Source organism: Panulirus ornatus, chromosome 27 (assembly GCF_036320965.1).
Source record: "Panulirus ornatus isolate Po-2019 chromosome 27, ASM3632096v1, whole genome shotgun sequence".
NCBI lineage: Eukaryota > Metazoa > Arthropoda > Malacostraca > Decapoda > Palinuridae > Panulirus > Panulirus ornatus.
Genome location: NC_092250.1, coordinates 8436841 through 8447161, shown reverse-complemented (window position 1 = coordinate 8447161; position 10321 = coordinate 8436841). Strand labels below are relative to the sequence as shown.

The 10321-nt window shown below is 40.6% G+C and overlaps 1 pseudogene; it reads right to left on the bottom strand.

Moving 5' to 3' along the window:
* Nucleotides 1–224: 224 nt before the first annotated feature.
* On the bottom strand, nt 225–1610 carry LOC139757481 (atrial natriuretic peptide receptor 2 pseudogene; annotated as a pseudogene).
* Between the last annotated feature and the right edge of the window lie 8711 nt (nt 1611–10321).

Below are 10321 nucleotides of genomic sequence, written 5' to 3'. Positions count from 1 at the left end.
TATATATATATATATATATATATATATATATATATATATATATATATATATATATACATATATATATATATATATATATATATATATATATATATATATATATATATATATATATATATATATATATATATATATATATGTATATATATATATATATATATATATATATATATATATATATATATATATATATATATATATATATATATATATATATATATATATATATATATATATATATATATATATTCTTTCTTTTCTTTCAAACTATTCGCCATTTCCCGCATTAGCGAGGTAGCGTTAAGAACAGAGGACTGGGCCTTTGAGGGAATACCCTCACCTGGCCCAATTCTCTGTTCCTTCTTTTGGAAAATTGAAAAAAAAAAAAAAAAAAAAACGAGAGGGGAGGATTTCCAGCCCCCCGCTCCCTCCCCTTTTAGTCGCCTTCTACGACACGCAGGGAATACGTGGGAAGTATTCTTAATCCCCTATCCCCATTATATGTTTAAGAATTATTTGATTTCCTTACTCACGGTTTGAAGTGTCATACAGGAAAAGTGGATTTCATAATAAACAACTAGGTACCTGTAGTTACCTTCGGTGATCCAGCATTGTTCCTGGGTTACTCTTAACTTACTGCATGCTGTCACTTTTTAAAAAAACTTTAATTTTGCAAAAAGATCCAAACATCCACTAGCAGTAATTGCACTTTGCTGAGCAAGACGAACCTTCTCACTGTGAGGGTTTTCAGCCATAACATCCATTTCTTCCTGCTTCTCCTGCAGAGGCTGACGGTCTCCAACAACTCCATGTTTCCCAATTAGCCAGTAGGTCTCCATGAATCCTTTACCCTTGATCTCCATCTCACCCCGGAGCTTAACGATGAAGCCTCCGACCCGGTCCAGCGCGTTTTTGGTGTCAGAGGAGATGTGCACCTTGAAGGGCAATCCGGTAGATTCCATCCGAGAGGCAGTGTTGACGGAGTCACCGAAGAGGCAGTAGCGAGGCATCTTAGTGCCTACTACGCCTGCAACCACCGGCCCGGAGTGTACTCCCATCCTGATCTGGATCCTCTCCCCGGGCATGTGAGGGATAATGAAGTTCTCCGTACCGTGCAGGAGATCCAGGGCCATAGAAGCGATCTCCGCTGCGTGGTCCTTACCTATTCTTTGCGGGACGCCACTAGCCACCATATAGATTTCACCGATGGTTTCAATCTTGTAGACGTCATAGAGTTCGATTCGAGAGTCGAACATCTTGTAAAGAGCGTTGAGCAGAGATATTACCTGCATGGGCGTGCTTTCCGAGGACAGTTCGGTGAAGCCCACGATGTCGGAGAAGTAGATGGTGACCGACTCGTAGGTCTCGGCCGACACCTGGCGGTGCTGTTTGAGCTGCTTGGCCACAGAGGGCGGCAGCATCTGGTACAGCAACATGTCTGACCGCTTCTGTTCGTAGGCCAGTTCGTGTGTTTTGTGGATAAGGGTATCTGAAAACGCCTGCAATGTCCTGGTCATCATGCGAACCAACAGGATGATGATGGGCGAAATCAGAAGCACCACACACAAGAGAGCAATCCCGATGACGACGTGGCTGTTCGAAGCGTTCATTTCCGAAAAATATATATATATATATATATATATATATATATATATATATATATATATATATATATATATATATATATATATATATATATATATATATATATATATATATATATATATATATATATATATATATATATATATATATATATATATACTCTCTCACCCCAACTCTCATTTGCGATTTTTTTCACCTCTTGCACCTTTCTCTTGACCTCCTGTCTCTTTCTTTCATACATCTCCCACTCAATTGCATTTTTTCCCTGCAAAAATCGTCCAAATGCCTCTCTCTTCTCTTTCACTAATACTCTTACTTCTTCATCCCACCACTCACTACCCTTTCTAATCAACCCACCTCCCACTCTTCTCATGCCACAAGCATCTTTTGCGCAATCCATCACTGATTCCCTAAATACATCCCATTCCTCCCCCACTCCCCTTACTTCCATTGTTCTCACCTTTTTCCATTCTGTACTCAGTCTCTCCTGGTACTTCCTCACACAGGTCTCCTTCTCAAGCTCACTTACTCTCACCACCCTCTTCACCCCAACATTCACTCTTCTTTTCTGAAAACCCATACAAATCTTCACCTTAGCCTCCACAAGATAATGATCAGACATCCCTCCAGTTGCACCTCTCAGCACATTAACATCCAAAAGTCTCTCTTTCGCACGCCTGTCAATTAACACGTAATCCAATAACGCTCTCTGGCCATCTCTCCTACTTACATAGGTATACTTATGTATATCTCGCTTTTTAAACCAGGTATTCCCAATCATCAGTCCTTTTTCAGCACATAAATCTACAAGCTCTTCACCATTTCCATTTACAACACTGAACACCCCATGTATACCAATTATTCCCTCAACTGCCACATTACTCACCTTTGCATTCAAATCACCCATCACTATGACCCGGTCTCGTGCATCAAAACCACTAACACACTCATTCAGCTGCTCCCAAAACACTTGCCTCTCTTGATCTTTCTTCTCATGCCCAGGTGCATATGCACCAATAATCACCCACCTCTCTCCATCAACTTTCAGTTTTACCCATATTAATCGAGAATTTACTTTCTTACACTCTATCACATACTCCCACAACTCCTGTTTCAGGAGTATTGCTACTCCTTCCCTTGCTCTTGTCCTCTCACTAACCCCTGACTTTACTCCCCAGACATTCCCAAACCACTCTTCCCCTTTACCCTTGAGCTTCGTTTCACTCAGAGTCAAAACATCCAGGTTCCTTTCCTCAAACATACTACCTATCTCTCCTTTTTTCACATCTTGGTTACATCCACACACATTTAGGCACCCCACTCTGAGCCTTCGAGGAGGATGAGCACTCCCCTCGTGACTCCTTCTTCTTTTCCCATTTTAGAAAGTTAATACAAGGAGAGGAGGATTTCTGGCCCCCCGCTTCCGTCCCCTCTAGTCGCTTTCTACGACACGCGAGAAATACGTGGGAAGTATTCTTTCACCCCTATCCCCAGGGATAATATACATATATATATACATATACACATACACACACATTCACATATATACGCACATATACACACAGACACACATACATATATATACATATGAGAAATGTAAGAAACAATTTAGAAAACTGAAACTTCTAGCTTGAAATAAATGAAAAACAAGAGAATAAAAAGATGTTCTGGAAGGAGGTAAATAAAGTGCGTAAGACAAGGGAGCAAATGGGAACTTCGGTGAAGGGCGCAAGTGGGGAGGTGATAACAAGTAGTGGTGATTTGAGAAGGAGATGGAGTGAGTATTTTGAAGGTTTGTTGAAGGTGTTTGATGATAGAGTGGCAGATATAGGGTGTTTTGGTCGAGGTGGTGTGCAAAGTGAGAGGGTTAGGGAAAATGATTTGGTAAACAGAGAGGAGGTAGTGAAAGCTTTGCGGAAGATGAAAGCCGGCAAGGCAGCAGGTTTGGATGGTATTGCAGTGGAATTTATTAAAAAAGGGGGTGACTGTATTGTTGACTGGTTGGTAAGGTTATTTAATGTATGTATGACTCATGGGGAGGTGCCTGAAGTTTGGCGGAATGCGTGCATAGTGCCATTGTACAAAGGCAAGGGGGATAAGAGTGAGTGCTCAAATTACAGAGGCATAAGTTTGTTGAGTATTCCTGGTAAATTATATGGGAGGGTATTGATTGAGAGGGTGAAGGCATGTACAGAGCATCAGATTGGGGAAGAGCAGTGTGGTTTCAGAAGTGGTAGAGGATGTGTGGATCAGGTGTTTGCTTTGAAGAATGTATGTGAGAAATACTTAGAAAAGCAAATGGATTTGTATGTAGCATTTATGGATCTGGAGAAGGCATATGATAGAGTTGATAGAGATGCTCTGTGGAAGGTATTAAGAATATATGGTGTGGGAGGAAAGTTGTTAGAAGCAGTGAAAAGTATTTATCAAGGATGTAAGGCATGTGTACGTGTAGGAAGAGAGGAAAGTGATTGGTGCTCAGTGAATATAGGTTTGCGGCAGGGGTGTGTGATGTCTCCATGGTTGTTTAATTTGTTTATGGATGGGGTTGTTAGGGAGGTAAATGCAAGAGTTTTGGAAAGAGGGGCAAGTATGAAGTCTGTTGGGGATGAGAGAGCTTGGGAAGTGAGTCAGTTGTTGTTCGCTGATGATACAGCGCTGGTGGCTGATTCATGTGAGAAACTGCAGAAGCTGGTGACTGAGTTTGGAAAAGTGTGTGGAAGAAGAAAGTTAAGAGTAAATGTGAATAAGAGCAAGGTTATTAGGTACAGTAGGGTTGAGGGTCAAGTCAATTGGGAGGTGAGTTTGAATGTAGAAAAACTGGAGGAAGTGAAGTGTTTTAGATATCTGGGAGTGGATCTGGCAGCGGATGGAACCATGGAAGCGGAAGTGGATCATAGGGTGGATGAGGGGGCGAAAATCCTGGGGGCCTTGAAGAATGTGTGGAAGTCGAGAACATTATCTCGGAAAGCAAAAATGGGTATGTTTGAAGGAATAGTGGTTCCAACAATGTTGTATGGTTGCGAGGCGTGGGCTATGGATAGAGTTGTGCGCAGGAGGATGGATGTGCTGGAAATGAGATGTTTGAGGACAATGTGTGGTGTGAGGTGGTTTGATCGAGTGAGTAACGTAAGGGTAAGAGAGATGTGTGGAAATAAAAAGAGCGTGGTTGAGAGAGCAGAAGAGGGTGTTTTGAAGTGGTTTGGGCACATGGAGAGGATGAGTGAGGAAAGATTGACCAAGAGGATATATGTGTCGGAGGTGGAGGGAACAAGGAGAAGAGGGAGACCAAATTGGAGGTGGAAAGATGGAGTGAAAAAGATTTTGTGTGATCGGGGCCTGAACATGCAGGAGGGTGAAAGGAGGGCAAGGAGTAGAGTGAATTGGAGCGATGTGGTATACCGGGGTTGACGTGCTGTCAGTGGATTGAAGCAGGGCATGTGAAGCGTCTGGGGTAAACCATGGAAAGCTGTGTAGGTATGTATATTTGCGTGTGTGGACGTATGTATATACATGTGTATGGGGGTGGGTTGGGCCATTTCTTTCGTCTGTTTCCTTGCGCTACCTCGCAAACGCGGGAGACAGCGACAAAGTATAATAAAAAAGAAAAAAAAAAAATATATATATATATATATATATATATATATATATATATATACATATATATATACATATATATATATATATATATATATATATATATATATATATATATATATATATATATATATATATATATATATATATATATATATATATATATATATATATATATATATATATATATTTTTTTTTTTTTTTTTTTTTTTTTCATACTATTCGCCATTTCCCGCATTAGCGAGGTAGCGCTAAGAACAGAGGACTGGGCCTTTGAGGGAATATCCTCACCTGGCCCCCTTCTCTGTTCCTTCTTTTGGAAAAAAAAAAAAAAAAAACGAGAGGGGAGGATTTCCAGCCCCCCGCTCCCTTCCCTTTTAGTCGCCTTCTACGACACGCAGGGAATACGTGGGAAGTATTCTTTCTCCCCTATCCCCAGGGATATATATATATATATATATATATATATATATATATATATATATATATATATATATATATATATGTATACATATATATTCCCTGGGGATAGGGGGGAAAGAATACTTCCTACGTATTCCCTGCGTGTCCTAGAAGGCGACTAAAAGGAGAGGGAGCGGGGGCTGGAAATCCTCCCCTCTCGTTTTTTTTTTTTTTAATTTTCCAAAAGAAGGAACAGAGAATTGGGCCAGGTGAGGGTATTCCCTGAAAGGCCTAGTCCTCTGTTCTTAACGCTACCTCGCTAATGCGGGAAATGGCGAATAGTTTGAAAGAAAGAAAAAGATATATATATATATATCCCTGGGAATGGGGGAGAAAGAATACTTCCCACGTATTCCCTGCGTGTTGTAGAAGGCGACTAAAGGGGAGGGAGCGAGGGGCTGGAAATCCTCCCCTGTCATTATTTTTTTTAATTTTCCAAAAGAAGGAACAGAGAAGGGGGCCAGGTGAGGATATTCCCTCAAAGGCTCAATTCTCTGTTCTTAGCGCTACTTCGCTAATGCGGGAAATGGCGAATAGTTTGAAAGAAAGAAAAAAAAATAATATATATATATATATATATATATATATATATATATATATTTTTTTTTTTTTTTATACTTTGTCGCTGTCTCCCGCGTTTGCGAGGTAGCGCAAGGAAACAGACGAAAGAAATGGCCCAACCCCCCCCCCATACACATGTACATACACACGTCCACACACGAAAAAATACATACCTACACAGCTTTCCATGGTTTACCCCGGACGCTTCACATGCCTTGATTCAATCCACTGACAGCACGTCAACCCCTGTATACCACATCGCTCCAATTCACTCTATTCCTTGCCCTCCTTTCACCCTCCTGCATGTTCAGGCCCCGATCACACAAAATCCTTTTCACTCCATCTTTCCACCTCCAATTTGGTCTCCCTCTTCTCCTCGTTCCCTCCACCTCCGACACATATATCCTCTTGGTCAATCTTTCCTCACTCATTCTCTCCATGTGCCCAAACCATTTCAAAACACCCTCTTCTGCTCTCTCAACCACGCTCTTTTTATTTCCACACATCTCTCTTACCCTTACGTTACTTACTCGATCAAACCACCTCACACCACACATTGTCCTCAAACATCTCATTTCCAGCACATCCATCCTCCTGCGCACAACTCTATCCATAGCCCACGCCTCGCAACCATACAACATTGTTGGAACTACTATTCCTTCAAACATACCCATTTTTGCTTTCCGGGATAATGTTCTCGACTTCCACACATTTTTCAAGGCTCCCAAAATTTTCGCCCCCTCCCCCACCCTATGATCCACTTCCGCTTCCATGGTTCCATCCGCTGACAGATCCACTCCCAGATATCTAAAACACTTCACTTCCTCCAGTTTTTCTCCATTCAAACTCACCTCCCAATTGACTTGACCCTCAACCCTACTGTACCTAATAACCTTGCTCTTATTCACATTTACTCTTAACTTTCTTCTTCCACACACTTTACCAAACTCAGTCACCAGCTTCTGCAGTTTCTCACATGAATCCGCCACCAGCGCTGTATCATCAGCGAACAACAACTGACTCACTTCCCAAGCTCTCTCATCCCCAACAGACTTCATACTTGCCCCTCTTTCCAAGACTCTTGCATTTACCTCCCTAACAACCCCATCCATAAACAAATTAAACAACCATGGAGACATCACACACCCCTGCCGCAAACCTACATTCACTGAGAACCAATCACTTTCCTCTCTTCCTACACGTACACACGCCTTACATCCTCGATAAAAACTTTTCACTGCTTCTAACAACTTGCCTCCCACACCATATATTCTTCATACCTTCCACAGAGCATCTCTATCAACTCTATCATATGCCTTCTCCAGATCCATAAATGCTACATACAAATCCATTTGCTTTTCTAAGTATTTCTCACATACATTCTTCAAAGCAAACACCTGATCCACACATCCTCTGCCACTTCTGAAACCACACTGCTCTTCCCCAATCTGATGCTGTGTACATGCCTTCACCCTCTCAATCAATACCCTCCCATATAATTTACCAGGAATACTCAACAAACTTATACCTCTGTAATTTGAGCACTCACTCTTATCCCCTTTGCCTTTGTACAATGGCACTATGTTTGGGTCGAGGTGGTGTGCAAAGTGAGAGGGTTAGGGAAAATGATTTGGTAAACAGAGAAGAGGTAGTAAAAGCTTTGCGGAAGATGAAAGCCGGCAAGGCAGCAGGTTTGGATGGTATTGCAGTGGAATTTATTAAAAAAGGGGGTGACTGTATTGTTGACTGGTTGGTAAGGTTATTTAATGTATATATATATATATATATATATATATATATATATATATATATATATATATATATATATATATATATATATATATATATATATATATATATATATATATATGTATATATATATATTTTTTTTTCTTTCTTTTAAACTATTCGCCATTTCCCGCGTTAGCGAGGTAGCATTAAGAACAGAGGACTGGGCCTTTGAGGGAATACCCTCACCTGGCCCAATTCTCTGTTCCTTCTTTTGGAAAATTAAAAAAAAAATGAGAGGGGAGGATTTCCAGCCCCCCGCTCCCTCCCCTTTTAGTCGCCTTCTACGACACGCAGGGAATACGTGGGAAGTATTCTTAATCCCCTATCCCCAGGGATAATATATATATATATATATATATATATATATATATATATATATATATATATATATATATATATATATATATATATATATATATATTTATATATATAGGAAGTATGTTTGATCAAAGGAATCTGGATGTTTTGGCTCTGAGTGAAACGAAGCCTAAGGGTAAAGGGGAAGAGTGGTTTGGGAATTTCTTGGGAGTAAAGTCAGTGCTTATTGAGAGGACAAAAGTAAGTGATGGAGCAACGCTACTCTTGAAACAGGAGTTGTCGGAGTATGTGATAGAATGTAAGAAAGTAAATTCTAGATTAATATGCGTAAAACTGTAAGTTGATGGAGAGAGCTGGGTGATTATTGGTGCATATGTACCTGGGCATGAGAGGAAAGATCAGGAGTGGCAAGTGTTTTTGGAGGAGCTCAATGAGTGTGTTAGTGGTTTTGATGCACAAAACCGGGATATTGTGATGGGTGATTTGAATGCAAAGGTGAGTAATGTGGCAGTTGAAATAATTGATATAATGGGGTGTTCAGTGTTGTAAATGGAAATGGTGAAGAGCTTGCAGATTTATGTGCTGAAAAAGGACTGGTGATTGGGAATACCTGGTTTAAAAAGCGAGATATACATAAGCATATGTATGCAAGTAGGAGAGATGGTCAGAGAGCGTAATTGGATTACATGTTAATTGATAGGCGAGCGAAAGAGAGACTTTTGGATGTTAATGTGCTGAGAGGCACAACTAGAGGGATGTCTGATCATTATCTTGTGGAGGCGAAGGTGAAGACTTGTATTTGTTTGCAGGAAAGAAGAGAGAATATTGGGGTGAAGAGGGTGGTGTGAGTAAGTGAGCCTGGGAAGGAGACTTGTGTGAGGAAGTGCCTTGAAAGACTGAGTACAGAATGGAAAAAGGTGAGAACAAAGGAGGTAAGGGGAGTGGGGGAGGAATGGGATGTATTTAGGGAAGCAGTGATTGCTTGCGCAAAAGATGCTTGTGGCATGAGAAGCGTGGGAGGTGGGGTGATTAGAAAGGGTAGTGAGTGGTGGGATGAAGAAGTAAGATTATTAGTGAAAGAGAAGAGAGAGGCTTTTGCAGGAAAAAAATGCAAATGAGTAGGAGATGTATAAAAGAAAGAGACAGGAGGTCAAGAGAAAGGTGCAAGAGGTGAAAAAGAGGGCAAATGAGAATTGGGGTGAGAGAGAATCATTAAATTTTAGGGAGAATAAAAAGATGTTCTGGAAGGAGGTAAATAAAGTGCGTAAGACAAGGGAGCAAATGGGAACTTCAGTGAAGGGGGCTAATGCGGAGGTGATAACAAGTAGTGGTGATGTGAGTAGGAGATGGAGTGAGTATTTCTAAGGTTTGTCGAATGTGTTTGATGACAGAGTAGCAGATATAGAGTGTTTTATTCGAGGTGGTGTGCAAAGTGAGAGGGTTAGGGAAAATGATTTGGTATAGTGAGAAGAGGTAGTAAAAGGTCTGTGGCAGATGAAAGCCGGGAAGGCAGCGGGTTTGGATGGCATTGCAGTGGAATTTGTTAAAAAAGGTGTTGAGTCTATTGTTGACTGGTGGGTAATGTTATTTAATGTATGTATGAGTCATGGTGAGGCGCCTGAGGATTGGCGGAATGCTTGCATATTGCCATTATATAAAGGCAAAGGGTACAAAAGTGAGTGCTCAGATTACAGATGTATAAGTTCGTTGAGTATTCCTGGGAAATTATATGGGAGGGTATTGATTGAGAGGGTGAAGGCATGTAGAGAGCATCAGATTGGGGAAGAGCAGTTTGGTTTCAGAATTGGTAGAGGATGTGTGGATCAGGTATTTGCTTTCATGAATGTATATGAGAAATACTTAGAAAAGTAAATGGATCTTTATTTAGTATTTATGGATCTAGAGAAGGCATATGATAGAGTTGATAGAGATACTCTGTGGAAGGAACTGAGAATATCTGGTGTGTAAGTGAGTCAGTTGTTGTTCG